The following is a 17138-nucleotide window of genomic DNA, read 5'->3' on the forward strand; positions in this document are numbered from 1 at the left end:
TTTTCTGAATTCTCAAGTTGTAAGACGTCAAAGAGGCATGTAATTAGGAACAATATGATAACATCGGAAGTGAAAAATGTTGGATTTTTACTTTTCTTGGAATATTGACATGCATTCTTGTGTTTAGAGAAATGTGCATAAAATACCTATTTTATAATAGTAAACTTAACATCATTTGGTTATCCTGTAACTTACCTTCCTCCTCCATTAAATTTCTTGCAACTTAACAGACTTTAAACAGTTACTTTTTAACCAAATAAAATGTATCCTAAATACTTTTGCATTGGTTATCTTATATACTTAGCTATCTTGTTTGCTTTTTTTCAACCATTCAACATATGTGAGTATCTGTACAAATTTAAGTCACCTCCTAGCAAGCTTACTCTTAATTTCTTCTATTTTCAGAATTACTTGCTAGGTTCCTTTTTATTTATAACTTCTTTTATGGGCCCGCTCGAGCAAATCGACGATCAACGGGAGGGCCTCTTTTATGTGTAATCTGATGACGTGACAGAGGGTAATACCTTTTAACCCTCCTTTTTTTTATGGGGGTAGCTGGGGTTTGAATCCAGGGTATTTCCTATGGAAGCAAGTGTTCTGCTGTTGGTCTCCATTCCCTGGCTCCTTTCAGGCCCTTTAAATTTTGTTTTTATAACTTTAAAGATCTCCTGCTATTTCAATAATAGAAATTCTGTTCATATTTGAGATCAGTGAACATAAGTTGCTATATTCAAATGACTGGATAGATTCTATTCTGCCTAGTAAAAGAACTTTCTTAGACAATATCTGATAAACCTGCATTTTATATCATTGAAAGGTTAGGTAAGCTTCAGGAAATTCTGGGCAGATTGTCTTAGAACAAAACCTTGAGGAACTAACTGTTGTAGGAATACAGTATCCCTCAGAATTTACTAGTAATATAAGTACTGGTTAAATGTAGGTTAGTTGCCTTTTAAATCCTTAGCTTAATTCTGCCTAATTCTTTTTTTTGGGGGGGGGGGTTGGGGTTCTTTGGCAGTGCTTCAGGGATTATTCCTGGCTTCCACTCAGGAATGAATCCTGTTGGTGCTAGGGGGATCATATAGGGCATCTTGAACCAAACCTGAGCTGACCGTGTGCAAGACAAGCATTCTACCCACTGTATTATCTCTGCCCCCAGTTTAGTAGCCTTATTGTCACTGTCCTCCTGTTGTTTATCGATTTGCTAGAGCGGGCCCAGTAACGTCTCTTGACACTTGTTACAGTGTTTGGCATATCAAATACATCACGGGTAGATTGCCAAGCTTTGCCGTGTGGGCGAGATCTCGGTAGCTTACCGGGCTCTCCAAGAGGGGCGGAGGAATCAAACTCGGGTTGGCCATGTTGGCTGTGTGCAAGGCAAAACGCCCTACCCACTGTGCTATCGCTCCAGCCCCATAGCCTTATTAAAAGGAACAATTTGCACAGTAGGTTAGTCCTCATTCACTTTTTTCATTCCATTTTCTGTATTTCTATACTTCAAAACCTGGTATTTTTGTTTCTGTTGTTTTTCTTTTATTCCTGCCTATGAAAGGTGTCTTTTTTTCTTTAGTTTCTAAATTATTTTTCATTTCATTAAAAATTGTAATTAAATCACAGTAAGATACAGTTACAAAGCTGTTCATAATTGAGTTTCAGTCATAAAATGTTCCAATAGCCAGCCCTTCATTAGTGTATATTTCCTACCACCAGTGTCCTCAATTTCCCTCCCACACCCCTCTCCCTTATTTTTCATTTTATGTCATCAAATTTATCCACCTTTTCTTTTACTGCTTAGGAATTTGATCACAGTAAGAAACAGTTTTTCTACTCCCAGGTTATAGAGACATTTAATGATGGTTTAATTTTGTCTTTATATTTACATTTCTGATTCATGTGGATTTTGTTGTATTGTTTGGTGTGAGTTACAAATGTAGCTTTGGCCTTTTTCCAGTGGCTGGCTATTTTGTTAATTAAAAAGTTGATATTCTCTATGTATGATTTGACATACCACCTATTAAAATGTTCAAGTCCCAAATGCACTTTCTCAGTTTTGAAATCTCTTCTAGTTTCTAGTTTCTGTATCTTTTTTTTAGTTTCTATATCTTTTTATACTCTAATACCATACTTTAAATTATACAGGCTTTAGAAGAGTTTATGACTTTTTTTTTTGCTTTTTTTTTCCTTTTGATCACACCTGGCGTTGCACAGGGGTTACTCCTGGTTCATGCACTGAGGAGTTACTCCTGGCGGTGCTTAGGGGACCATATGGGATACTGGGAATAGAACCTGGGTTGGGCATGTGCAAGGCGAACGCCCTACCCGCTGTGCTATTGCTCCAGCCCCAGAGTTTATGACTTTTTCAGTTCAGGTTATACAATTGGTACATTAATGCCTAAGCTTTTTTTTTTTTTTGTAATATAAATAGGTTATTTGATTCTCTTTTCTAATGGGGAGTGTTTGCATATTAAAATTATTGGCCTCTGCATGTTAATCATTAAGCTCTGTTATTATTTGAGGTATTTTCCAGTCATATCATAAACTTCAGGCTGCCTTTTTTCTATCGTTCCTTCAGTTCATATGCTTTTCATTGCTTTTTTCTTTCCAGTTGCATGGCTGATACCTTAAGTACACTCAAGCTAATTTCTCTTAAACTTAAATTATTTCACTTAAATGTAAATAGTAATGGGAATAGGATCTCTCTCTTTGTCTTGTCCCTAATTTTCATGTGTATACGTTTGTTTTTCTTGCTAAGATGCTCAGTTTAGAGCTTGTGTATATTTTTAAACTACATTAAACTTATCTACCAATTATTACTGAGTGCTATTGTTTTGTTTTGTTGAGCTACTCCCATGTTGCTTATGGACTATTCCTGTTGGTATCGAACCCAGGCCTCCCACATGCAAAGCATGTGCTCATCCATTTGAGCTATCTCTCTGGTCTTACTGAATGCTTTAAAAAAAAGATTATACTGGCTAAAGATAAAGTGCAATGAACTGAGTGCATGTTTACATGCCGGAGACTCAGTTTTAGTCCCTGGCACTTCATGGTACTCCACGTATTACAGGAGCAGTCTCCAAGCAGAGAGCCAGGAGTACCCTGTGAGCAGGTCTTTATGTGGCCCCCACACCAAAGCCATGAATGGATGCTGTATTTTGTTTAGAGACTTATGATATTGTAGAGACTGAATTCGCAGTCTAACCATGAAACAAACACAATTGTAAATTATTAGCTATAAATCAGAAAAGTGAACAAGAACTGAAAGGGCAAAGGGACTAAGAGTATCTACAGAGGAAGTAACTATAGGAAGCACTCAGTATCTCTGACGCTGAAGAGGAAAAGGGGAAAGGATGGAATTAATAGTTTTGAAGGAAAGATCCAAGACTCAAAGCAGGTGTGCCATTATATGGTGCTGTTTCTCTACATAGCCATAATCAGGCTGCTCTCAAAATGTGGGAAACTGCTGACTGGAGCGTACTCATATGCTGAGGCCTGTTCTTCCTCCAGGATGAATCGTTTCTGTGTTGATACTGACAGGAGCAGGAAAGAGCAAATTTCTCTTTCCTCCTCCATACTTCCACTTTGCCTCAGAACCACCTTTTGCTAGATATTTAAGGGAATCTGACAGTGCTTGATTGTACCATTGGGTTTTTTTTTTCTTCCTATTTTTACTGAACTATCATGATTTGCAGTACTGTTACTGATAGGTTTTTTTTTTTCATTTTTTTCCCCCTTTATTTTATTTTATTTTTTTTTAAAGTTGTAGATTTACAATTTTTTGTGCTTTGGTTTCGATTATACAATGATCAGATACCCATCCCTCCACCAGTGCCCATTTTCCACCACCATGGATAATATCCCTCCCACCCCCATCCCCCCATCCCCCCTGTCTCTGTGGCAGGGCAATCCCCTGTGTTCTCTCTCTCCTTTTGGGTGTTGTGGTCTGCAAAAGAGGCATTGAGTGGCAAACATGTTCAGTCCATAGTCTACTTTCGACATGCATCTCCCCTCCTGGGAGGATCCTCCAAACATCCTTTATTTGGTGCTCCCTTCTCTATCTGAACTGCCCTTTCCTCTAGGATACCCGGCTGGCCTCTAAGTTATGGAGTAATCCTCCTGGTGCTGATCTCAGCTATTCTTGGGTATTAATCTCATACTTTGTTACTTTATATCCCCCAGATGAATGCAATCTTTCTATGTCTATCCCTCTCTTTCTGACTCATTTCGCTTAGCATGATACTTTCCATATTGTACCACTTGTATGTAAATTTCATGACTTCATCTTTTCTAAGAGCTACATAGTACTCCATTGTGTAGATGTACCAAAGTTTCTTTAACCAGTCATCTGTTCTTGGGCATTCAGGTTTCTTCCAGTTTCTGGCTATTGTAAAGAGTGCTGCAATGAACAAACAAGTGCAGATGTCACTTCGACTATACATTTTTGCCTCTCTGGGATATATTCCCAGGAGTGGTATTGCTGGGTCAAATGGGAGCTCAATTTCTAATTTTTTGAGAATTGTCCATACTGTTTTCCAGAAGGGCTGAACCAGTGGACATTCCCACCAACAGTGAAGGAGTGTCCCTTTCTCGCCACATCCACGCCAGCATCGGTTGCTTTTGTTCTTTTGAATGTGGGCCAGTCTCTGAGGTGTGAGATGGTATCTCATTGTGGTTTTGATCTGCATCTCCCTGATGATTAATGATGTAGAGCATTTTCTCATGTGCTTTTTTGCCATTCGGATTTCTTCTTTGAGAAAGTTTCTGTTCATTTCATTGCCCCATTTTTGGATGGGGTTGGATGTTTTCTTCTTGTGGAGTTTAACCAGTATTTTGTATATCCTGGATATCAACCCCTTGTCAGATGTGTATTCGGTGAATATCCTTTCCCATTCTGTAGACTGTCTTTGTATTTTGGTCACTGTTTCTTTGGAGGTGCAGAAGCTTCTTAGTTTAAGATAGTCCCATTTATCTATCTCTGTTTTCACTTGCTCGGCCAGTGGCGTGGCATCTTTGAAGATACCATTAGCTTCAATGTCATGGAGGGTTTTGCCTACTTTATCTTCAATGGTTTCTGGTCTGATGTTGAGGTCTTTAATCCATTTTGATCTTACTTTTGTGTTACTGATAGTTTAATGCATATGTAATTCCAGAACCACAGCCACCATCAGAGTTCCACTTTCCTCCACCAATGTCTCCAAAACCCCTCCCATCTGCATCCCTCTTCCCATTGGCTAGTTCTATAGACCAGTTCTCCAGGTTAGTTGTCCTTGACTAAGTTACTCATTACTGTATCACTGTCATCCTGTTGTTCATCGATTTCCTCAAGTAGGCACCAGTAACGTCACCTTCATCCTAGCCCTGAGATTTTAGAAAGTGCCACATTCGAGGCTCTTTCAGGGTCAGGAGAATGAGATCCATCATTGTTACTGGTTTTTGGCATATTGAATACACCATGGGGAATTTGCCAGGCTCTGCCATGTGGGCATGATATTTTCGGTAGCCTGCCAGGTTCTTCAGAGTAAGAACTAGATAATAAGATGTTGCACGGCTGCAAATGCGGCCGCATACTTCCAAGAGCTGGGTTTTATAGTCTCTGGGTCTTGGCCGTTGATGGAATAACACGGCGCCGGGGACAGTTGGTGGGTGTAACACGTACCTAGATGGGGAGTCTGGGTGGAGGAGGCCCCAGTCCTCCCCCCAGTCAGACTGGATAAGACACTCTGGAAGATAAACACAATGGGATACTACTTGTTATAAGAAAAGTTGAAAGCATTTAATTTACTGCTACATGGATGGATCTGGAGAGTATTCCACTGGGTGAAGTTAGTCAGAAGGAGAAAGGCAGACCCAGAATAATATCCTTCAGATGGGGGGTATAAAGCAATACATTAGGGGGACTAACAAATGCCAAAGGCAACAGAAACTGAATAGAAAGGGATGGGGAGGCATAGGATGGGGTGGTGGTGAGGGCTGGGACAATGGTAGAAGGAACCGTTTTGATAGGTGTGATGCTGGAAAGTTTTATGCATAAAACTCTACCATAATAGTATTGTAAATCATGGTGCCTAAAAAAAAAATAGCCCCCATTAAAATTCAAGCTATTATGGTCAAACTCAATTTACTTTCTATCCCCCTTAAAATTTTCTATACTTGGATTGCCTTTGTAAAGAGGTTCCCTTGGCAACTGTTGCATTGCTGAAACACATATCCATAAGTTCCAGGTGATGGTGATTGTGTCATGTCCACTAACTATTAATTCAGTTGCTTCTAGTTGTGAAGCAACACTGCACAGTAAAGGGATCAGGGAGATTGGACACGGATAAACTGGGTTTGAACTTTTATTCTGCCATTTGCTAAAGGTGTGACGTCAGCTATTTTATATAGTATTGCTGGACCTCAATTTTGTCCTTTTTTTTTAAATGCTAATACTCCTTATAGGGTTAATATGAATATCAAACTAATAGTATTTGGGGTTGAAGAAGTAGTACAGGAGTTAAGGTACATGTCTTTTTTTTTTCTCTTCTGAAATTTATTTATAGGTCTCTGAAGCAAGGCTGGTAGAAGAGCTTACGGGGTGGTGCTGGGGTTGGTTCATGGGGGTGACTGCCAGTGCTACCAGGAGTATTGGAAGTGGGGGGAGGTAGCCCATCCCAACTTCAAGAAAACCTGGAGATTTCAGTGACAAAACCCGCATACACAAATTTTTGGCAAATTATATCTCGGTGAGGTCCATCCTGAGACGGTGGACTCAAGCCAGGGGTATGACAGAGATTTTGGATTGTGGAAATAAGCTGCCGCTGGGGACTCTGCTTGGGCAGGCATCAGACTGACCTGCCTCCCTCCAATTTATCACGGTCTGTTTAGCCTTGCATGGGTCCAAGATTAACTGTGGCTTTTGATCTCTTGAGAGATTTTTTTTATGAGTCTCTGAAACCAGGCTAAAAATGAACTTGTATAGCTAAGCAGGAGAAGTTGTTAGCACAGCGGCAATTTTGGAGTATCAGAAAACCAAAGGCACCATCAGGCTGCTGATGCACTTGCCCCACAGGTACAGGTTGACCTGCTGGTGGCACCGTTCACCTGAAGGCACATGTCTTGCATGTGGCCTGTCTGGGTTCACTTTCAGGCACCATGTGATTCCCTGAGCTTCCAGGGCAACCCTGGAGGGTCCCAAGCACTGCCAGGGATACCCAGGCAATCCAGGGCTGAGAACATTCTTAGACCTTCACACTGAACCACTGCCCTGGCTGACTGAGAATTGCCAGAAGTTCCAACGCCCACAAAGCACTATTTGAGAGTTCCCCTACCAAACCCAGAAAAACAAAAACAAAATCCTTAAGCTGGTATTTGCCAAGTGCTTTGAGTAAGTAAATCCATCATTAAATCATTGTAACTATGAAGCAGGTTATCAATTTGTGTTCAGTGAACAATCTGGCATTAAGATTTCCCTTTTGAAATGGTTTTGCTACACTTTGATCAAGGTGTTCTCTGGTATCCTCCCCTGAGTTCTCTATATTTCTGCAGAGAAGGCAGGATTGCCCCTAACAGTACATGCCATAATCAGTGCATTCTTCAGAAGTGAAACCCTACTAATGAAAACTTATTTTCTCCTACTTCTTAGAATTAATTTGTGCATTTAGTGAGAAGGACACTTCAGAACTATGTACCTTTTTTTCCCCCCCAGAAATTCTGTTTCTTTTTTTGTTTGTTTTTGTTTGTTTGTTTTGCTTTTTGGCCACACCCAGCAATGCTCAGGGGTTACTCCTGGCTCTTCACTCAGGAATTAACCTTGGCTGTGCTTAGGGGATCATATGGGATGCCGGGGATCAAAGTCAGGTCGGTTTTGTGCAAGGCAAATGCCCTACCCGCTTTGCTATTGCTCTGGCCCTCTGTTTCTTTTTTTTTTTTTTTCCTTTGAGACTAGCATTTTCTTTGTTGAGTTTTTGTCTAGTTGGTCTACCTGGCAGTGATAGTGGAATATTAAAATCATCTTTTACAGTTATGTGCTGTCACTTTCTTCCTTAGGGTCTATTAGCTGTTGTCTTAAATATTTTAATGATCTGGGAGCCAGACAAAATACTTTTTTTTTTTTGCTTTTTGGGTTACACCCGGCGATGTACAGGGGTTATTCCTGGCTCATGCACTCAGGAATTACTCCTGGCGGTGCTCGGGGGACCATATGGGATGATGGGAATCGAACCTGGGTTGGCTGTGTGCAAGGCAAACACCCTACCCACTGTGCTATCACTCCAGCCCCAATACTTTTTCTTTTTTGTCTGATTTCCAAGTGTTTGAATTTTTTCCCTGTTTCTGTTTGTCATTAATTTTCATTTCAAAGTATTGTGATCTGAGAGGATAGTTGATACAATTTTTAACATCCTGATTTTATGGAGATATGGTTTGTGACCTGGCATGTGGGCCTATCATTGAAAATGTCCCATGTATACTGGAAAAGAATGTCTACTCAACTTTTGGGAGATGATGGGCCTTATATAGTTCTGTTAGGTCCTTACTTCCATTTCTTTCTTTGAGACTAGCATTTTCTTTGTTGAGTTTTTGTCTAGTTGGTCTACCTGGCAGTGATAGTGCAATATTAAAATCGTCTTTTACAGTTATGTGCTGTCACTTTCTTCCTTAGGGTCTATTAGTTGTTGTCTTAAATATTTTAATGATCTGGGAGCCAGAGAAATAAAATAGCAGTAGGATGCTTGTCTTGCACACAGCCAACCTGGGTTCAGTGTCCAGCACCCTGTATGGTCCCTGTGAGCTCTCCAGGAGTGATTCCTAAGTATAGAGCCAGGAGTAAGGCCTAAGCACAGCTGGGTTTTGGCCCCAAAACAAACTGAACAAACAAAAAATATTTTGGTGGTTAATCAGGTGCATGAAAACCTCCTGCCCCCACGCCAGGCTGTCTTCACCGGGGCCCCAGGGCGGGGGGGGGGGGGGCAGGTTGAGTTTTCCTCCCTGCCCCAGGCAGAACCCCAGCAGCCGAAAACCTCTAGAACCCAGCCACAGCCATGCTCAAAGCCACTCTCCACACACTCAGACAAGCCTCACCCATGAGGGAACCAACAGAAGAACTCAGGTACACGGGACTCATGGCTGAGATATCCAAGCCTGCTCAGATCAGGACTGGGTCTCCTCCACCCAAATCCCCAGGCTGTCTTCATTGGGGCCCCTCGGAGGTCCCTGCATGAAGGAACCGGCAGAGAAACCCAGGTATGTGGGACCCGTGGCTGAGATCCCCAGGCCTGATCAGATTGGGACTGGGCCTTCTTCACCCAGATCCTTCATTTTCCAGTAGCTTGGCAGACATACCCACAAACTGCCCCTGGCGCCATGTAATCTCATCAATGGCAGCCAAGATCCAGAGACTATAAAACAAAGCTCCCAGAAGAGAGCAACCCAGTTTCTCCCTTTCAGAGAGCCCGGCAAGCTACTGAGAGTATCCTGCCTGCACAGCAGAGCCTGGCAAGCTACGGTGACACATTTGATATGCCAAAAACAGTAACAAGTCTCACAATGGAGACGTTACTGGGCCCGCTCAAGCAAATCAATGAACGGGAGGACAGTGACAGTGACATTTTGCAAGGTGATTTACAGTAGTGTTGCTGATAGGGTTTCATACATAACACTTTACCAACTTTCAGCACTACTGTCTCCTCCCAGTTGTATGCTCCCTCCACCATAGTCGTAGTCTCTTTCCTGTCCTATTTCCCAGCATCCTTAGGTGGTGTGTTTCCTACTAAATACCAGTTCTCCTGTTCTTTGTTTCCATTGCCTTTGGGCATTCTTTTTTTCCCCATTATGCACGGCAGAGACTGGCAAGCTCCCCATTCAGACACAGTAACAACAAAGTCTCCAATGGAGACATTACTGGGCCCGCTCGAGCAAATCGATGAACAATGGGAGGGCCTTTACCTTTTACCTTTATGTTTCATTATATCCCACGTAGGAGAGAGATCATTCTGTGTTAGTCTCTCTCCCTCTGATTAACTTCATTCAGCATGGTACTACCAGTTCCCTCCACGTAGCAGCAAACTGCATGACTTTATCTTTTCTTATGACTGAGTAATATTCCATTGTGTATATATACCATATCTTTATCCAGTCATCTATTTTTTGATATTTTGGTTGTTTCCAATTTTGCTATTGTGGACAATGCTGCAAGGAGCATAAGGGCGCAACTGTGTTTTTCCCATTTTGTATTTGGATCCTGGGGTTATATTTTCCAAAAAGTGGGTTTTCTGGGTCAAATGAAAGCTCAATTCCTAGATTTTTAAAAGGAATATTCATATTGTTTCCAGAAAGGCTAGAACAGTCGACATTCCCACCAGCAGTGAATGAGAGACCCTTTCTCCCTGCATCCGTGCCAACACTGGTTGTTCTGCATATTTTTGCTATATGCAGTCTCTGTGATGTGAGATATTTCATTGTTGTTTTGATTTGCATCTCCTTGATGACTAATAAGGCAGAGCATTTTGTCATGCGCCTTTTGGCCATTTGTATTTTTTTCTTGAAGTTTCTGTTCATCCCTTCTCCCCATATTTTGATGGGGTTGAATTTTTTTCTTGGTATGCCTTATAGATCTTGGTATTAACCCTTTACCACATGAGTGTTGGATAAATAATTTCTCCTATTCTGTGGGCTATCTTTGTATCCTGGTTTCCATTGAGGTGCAGAAGCTTCTTAATTTAATGTAGTTCCACTTGTTTATATTTGCTCTACTTGCTTGGTCAGTGGTGTTTCGTTCTTGAAGAAGCCTGAACTTCAATGCTGTGGAGAGATCTGCCATTTTCTTTTATGGACTTTATGGATTCAGGTCTGATATCAAGGTCTTTAATCCATTTTGAATTGATTTTTTTTTGTACATCGCATTAGAAAGAGGTCTGAGTTCATTTTTTTCTGACCACTTTTCCCAGCACCACTTCTCGAAGAGGCTTTTCTTGTTCTACTTCATATTTTTTGCTTCTTTATCAAAGATTAACTGATCACATATGTATGTATCAGGATATTCAGTTCTATTACATTGATCTGATGCTCTGCCAGTGTCATGTTGTTTTTTTGTGTGTGATTTATTTATTTTATGAGTAACTTTATTAAGTCATTAGTTTGATTACAGACTTTCAATATTCCAACACCAATCCTACCACCATTGCACCTTCCTACCATCATTATTTCCAATTTTCTTAACTACTCCTTGAGCCTGCCCCTATAGCAGACCCTCAATAGTATATTTTACATTGTTTGTTATAAATAATTTGGTAAAAAGATGATCAAAAAATGTTTCCTTAGAAGAAAGTTAGTTAAGATTGTTGTATCTCACCATGGAGACCTTAAGTCTTTATACAAGAGAGAGTTCCTTTAAGTGCTTGGAAAGTTCCTGGGAAGTTCCACATAACACAGTCCCATGGGTGAATCCTTTACTGTCAATTGGTAGTTCATCTCAATAAACTCCTGTACAGAGATTTTCAATTCAGGGGGCAACAAATTACTCACTAGGATAGCCACCCATGCACTAAGAAAAAGAAAAAATGAGAGGGAGCCTGACAGAGGGGAAATGTGAACTACAACAACCTGGCCTGAAAAAATGAATGAGAGTGATAGCACAGTGAGTAGAGAACTCACCTTGTACACAGCTGACATAGGCTTGATCCCCAAGACCCCTTATACACTACCGAGTCCCACTAGGAGTGATTCCTGGGCACAGAGCCAGGAGTTGAGCACTGCTCAGTATTCTCTGTCCAAAAACAAACAAAATAAGGGATCAGAGAAGTATAGATTAGAATAAAACAATAGTTTAATAATCTATGTATCTATTCATGTAATGATAATTTTGGGTACAAAAGCTTTTTATTTATTTTGGTTTTGGGGACACATGGGTAAGCTCAGGGCTTACTCCTGGTTCTGTGCTCAGGAATCACTCCTGGTGGGCTCAGGTTTCATATGGAGTGACAGGGATCGAACCTGGGTCTGCTATGTGCAAGGCAAGCACCCTACCAGCTGTAGTATGTCTCTGGTCCCAGAAGCATTCTTGTTTTCATGAAATAAACCCAACTTAATGATATGTCAGATCTTATCTCAACTCTTGAGTTTAACTATCAATAGTCTGTTTTATAAAGTTGTAACTCTGCAAATGATAGTTTTTTTTTTTTTTTTTTTTTGGTGAGCCGGCTCCAGTTTTCTTTTTTGACAGTAGGGGGCAGTATAAGGCGAGAGAATCTGGGATAAAAGGGACTTGTGCCTTTCTGTTTGCTTGCTTGTGTCCGCAGCAACTCAGCAATGGTGCTTCACTTGGACAGCAGTTGATTCCACTAATCTGTCAATTTAGCACTCTTAGGACAAACTTTATAATGCCCCTCCCAAACATTAGCATTAGTCAAGTTGTACCCTTCCTAGGCCAGGCCTGCTAGCCTTTCTTGCCACATGCCATTTTGGAGATCCGAATTCCAAGTCCTGGAAATCTCTTTCCAGAGTATGACATATTAACAGGGTTGAGGAGAATCTCCCCATCCCACGGGTTTCATTCTGGCTCCTAATAATCCCAGCCTCTTTAATTTTCAAATCCCATCTGGGTCCTACACATTTGTTGGAGAAAATGCAAAATGATATGACCTTTACAGAAAAGAGTTTGAAAATACTTAAGAAACTGTTAGATAAAATAATTTCACCTAGCAATACCATTTTAAGGAATCTATGCCAAAAATTCTTTTAAAAAATATACAAGTTTCACTATGGCATGGTTTGTAAAAGCAAAAAGTGAAAGGAAAAAGGAACACCCTAAATAATATTCAATAGGGTAACTTGAAAACGTCTTGAAACAAATGATGGTAACTTTCAAGTTAATAACAGAAATAACTCAACTTGGAAAAAGTATTTTAAATTTGTATCTTTATTACAGTATTTTCTAAGCATTGAAAGCTGTAAAGAAATCATAATCATTGCTGTTTGGTTTTATTTTTTTGGGTTTGGAGCTATACCCAGTGGTGCTTGGTGCTTACTCCTGGCTTTCCAATCAAGGATCACTTCTGGTGGGCTTGGGGAACTTACTGCATGTAGTGCCTGGCACTGCACCAGGTAGGCCTCCTGCAAGGCAAGCACGCTACCCAGGTACTATCACTCTAGTTCCTAATCCCGCTTGCTGTTTTGAAAAAGATTCAGGGACAGTAAAGCAGCAAGATTCAGAGCCAAAGTTTGTGGTATTTGATAAAAGAAAGGCAATTATGAAATTCAAAGTTAAAAAACCTGCCATCTTACAAATTAATTTTAGGATAGTTGTCAACGCTTTTGGCATTCCCTTTTTTAAAAATTATATATTCTCTAACACCGTCCACAGAATGTTTAGAAACAATGACATGAGATTAGCAATGAGTATTTCTAGTATCCAGATTGCAGTTTTTAAATTACATTACTCATTCAGAGGAGCCCATGCTCTTTTGAGAAGTATCTAAATCCAGTCTGGTACAAAAAAATAAAGTGAGTTTGGAATATCTTGTGCCAGAAAGTAAGTGAAAAAAGTTTTAAAGAAAATGAACCATGAGTGTCAAAAGAACAAAAACTTCCATTTGAAGTGGCCTAGGATGGTACAAACTGAGCATCAACAAGAATGATGACTGCAATTGATTAAAAGTGATCCTTGAGCACTACTGGTTATGGGCCCTCCCCAAAAATACATTAAGCAAAGTCATACATTCCTAATGATACTTTTAAAAAGAGAAAGTGGGGGCTGGAGAGATAGTATGTGGGTGAAGGGAATTGCCGTGCTGATTCTCGTTCAATCCTTGGTGCTACATTTGGTCCCCTGAGCACCACCAGTAGTGATCCCAGAGCACAGAGCCAGGAGTAAGTCCTGAAGAGCTCTAGGTGAGGCTCTTAAACAAACAAAGAAAAACAAAGGAGAAACAAGGCAATTTATATTGGAAACTACTGAAATTTGTTAGGACACTAAGTCTTCTGAGTTATTTTAATTTTAGGGAAAAGAATTTATCTTTATGGTATGAATTTAATTTGTGACTAATTAACGGGTTACGTGAATGATGGATATATTTTCTAATCAGAAGAATCAGATGATTTCGGAGGGAATGTCAGAATTAAGAAAACAAATTTCAGCTGTGTGGGGGGTGCTGGGGATCAAATCCAGGGCCTCACGTATTTAAAGCCTGAAATCTTCCCCTGAGCCACACCTCCGGCTGGAAAAATTACTATTTTGCAATCCCCTCACAAAATTACTTTTCAGACAATGGTTGACAATGAATGGTGAAACTATCAGGTGAGATGTTGATAGAGAAATTAATGATGAAGAGATAATAGACTGGACAGTCAGTATCGTGAAGAATGGGACACCAGGCGTCACATGTCTGCAGTGCACTGTAATCAGCAGTGTCCAGACCACCTCTACCACCTCTCAAAACCATGAGCCTGACTGAATATAATGAAGGTTTTGAATCTAGAGTCATGTGAAAATATGTAGGATAGAAGAACAAAGAACACCAGCAAGAAGAAATCAGCCACATTCAAAGTGTTGTTTATTAAATAGGACAAATGATTCTGATTAAGAGGTAAATGGTGAAGAGAATTCTAAATGATGAGAATAGAGGAACAATTAGCAAAAATACATTGCATAATCTTTGGTTGATTCAAAGAAATCAAGAGTAAAAAATACATTGAGAAATCGGAGAATATTAAAAAAATGTTTTGAGTTGACTAACAGAATAGGGGTTAATGCGCTTACCTTGCATGAGGACCCTGGTTCCATCCCAGGCACCAAATCTGGTCCCTCAAGCAGGAGTGATCCTTGAGCACAGAGCCAGGAGTAAATCCTGAAATGAGGTCCCAAAACCGTCACTGTCACTGTCCCTGTCCTCCTGTTGTTCATCAATTTACTCAAGCGGGCCCAGTAACACTGTGAGACTTGTTATTGTGTTTGGCATGTTGAATACATCATGGATAGCTTGCCAGGCTTTGCCATGCGGGCGAGATACTTTGGTCCCAAAACAAAATCAAAAAATTTTTAAATGTTTTGTTAGGTGTGATAATGCTATTTTGTCTGAGTAAGAATATGTTTTTGTTCTTATCCTGGAAAGCAGTCAAAAGAGCATGACCACCTGCTGAGCTGGGTCAGAGCTTGGCCAATGAAATTTGAGGAGTTCCCTTCCTGTGGGGCACCCCCTCCAAACCTTCGCACCTCCTGGAATGTGGGTTTCATTTGCCTTCCTGTCTCCCAGAAGCTGCCCAAGGACAAATCCCCAAGATAAAAGTTGCTAAAACCATCTGAAGGTTGCACTTGGTTAAACCAGTTAAATAAAGCCTCTCTAAACCTACAAGATTTGAGGGGGCAGATTGGGATATAACTACTTGTCTGCCAACTTGCCAACTTTCCCTGTATTCAAACCACTGCCTCCCCTTTATGGTTTTCTCCCCCCCCCCCCCCCCCCCCCCGCCCGCCTAGCTTTACTCCCTGTGTATGTGGACAAGTATGCTGATAGTCCTGAGCATAGCTGGGTGTGGCCAGGCCCTGACACCCCCCCATAAAATAAAACAGAAAAAAATAAAGTGTCTGAAATTGAACTTAAATACATGAGAAAAATAAGGAGGGTAGGACACAATGTTGGGCACTAGTAGAGCTCAATGTGGTATATGGAGATGCAGGTTGCACAGAAGCTAGAAATTGTGAAAATTTCATAATAAAGGGTTTGTGCTTACATAGATGGAATGACCTCAGAAAATGTTAACAGTTAAGTGAAAATAAATATGGGAAATGCTAGTTAGAACCCGGTTGAATATTAAAAGTAGTCCAGAAATAGCTCAAAGGGCTGGAAACAAGCTTAGCTGCTTGCAAGGAACTGGCACTGTTGTATATGATTTACTGAGGAACAAACATGTGTAGCACCCCCCCCAAAAAAAAACAAAATTTAAGGGGCAGATTTTTAAAAGACGCAGCTAGACAGTGGCTAAAGTTAGCAGTGTAAGTTGGAAACAAGGTGGTTTTTACTTTTGTGCTAGTATTTTCCAGGTTCTGTTTCCCATATGTTTGGCATCTAAACTTTGTGGCTATTTGCTAGATAAACTATCTTTTTTATTTTTTAATGGATAATTTTTAAAAAATGTTTTTTTAAAGTTTCTAGGAGGCAGGGCGATAGTATAGCAGGGAAGGCCTGGTTCTATCTCTGAACACTGCATATGATGCCCCCAGTCCTGCCAAGAGTGATTTCTGAGCAGTGTCAGGAGTAAGCCTTGAGCACTACCAGTATGGCCCCCAAAACAATTTAACAAAAGAAAATGGCTTCTAAATTCACATGCATCTTTATTTGAAAAACAAAACAAACAAAAAATACCCTCAGAGGATTCTTTTAGAAGTGAGATATAGAAAAGACCCTTCCTGGTCCCCAAAGCTTCCTGTCTGCAACTATTGTAGCAGGCACAAATGGTCAGGTTCTAGGTCCTCAAGCAGTCAAAACTGAAAGCAAGGAACAGTAGAGCAAAGGGCCGAATTTAGTTAAAAGGCTTATTCAGGGAACCAGAAAGGCAGGGAGAACAAGGCCGGGAAGCTCCCAGATTATGGGAGGGGTCTCCTAAAGCAGAATTCCGAAGAACGGCTGAGGCCTTTCCAAGGTGTGTGGGAGAGCATTTCTTTATGCTCTAAGAATGCTGGCCATTAAAACGGGGAAGAGGATGCTAATTATCTTCTGGTGTCTGGATCCAGCAGAGCTTGGGTCTTCCCGGTTATCAGGCACCATCTAAGCCACCCTTGTGACCCTCCATACCAGGGGATTCCTTTTTCTGTTAAGGCCCACATTCCTGATCTCGCCCTACCCTTCCCCTTGTCTCTATCACAACGTTGTAGATAAACGAGGTTGTTTATTAAGAGCTGCAACAGGCGCGGCTGGGAGGAGAGGGGCAAACAGACTCGTTTCCCGACTTCAGCTCTAGCTGAAAAAAGGGCAAAAAAAAAAAAAAGCCCACAAAAAAACCGTAGACAAACAGAAGCGATGGTGTAGACCCCGCAGGACCTGTAGGAAAGAGCTCAGCGCCACGGGCGGGGAGGTCAAGGGCACTTCGCCAAAAAACCTTCAGTCCCGACCCAGCCAGGCTCCGGTGACGCCCGATTTCCGGGGCAGTTTTCCTGCCGCGGCGCTCACGGA

This window comes from Sorex fumeus, unplaced genomic scaffold (genome assembly GCF_029834395.1).
Source record: "Sorex fumeus unplaced genomic scaffold, SorFum_2.1 ptg000014l, whole genome shotgun sequence".
Taxonomy (NCBI): Eukaryota; Metazoa; Chordata; class Mammalia; order Eulipotyphla; family Soricidae; genus Sorex; species Sorex fumeus.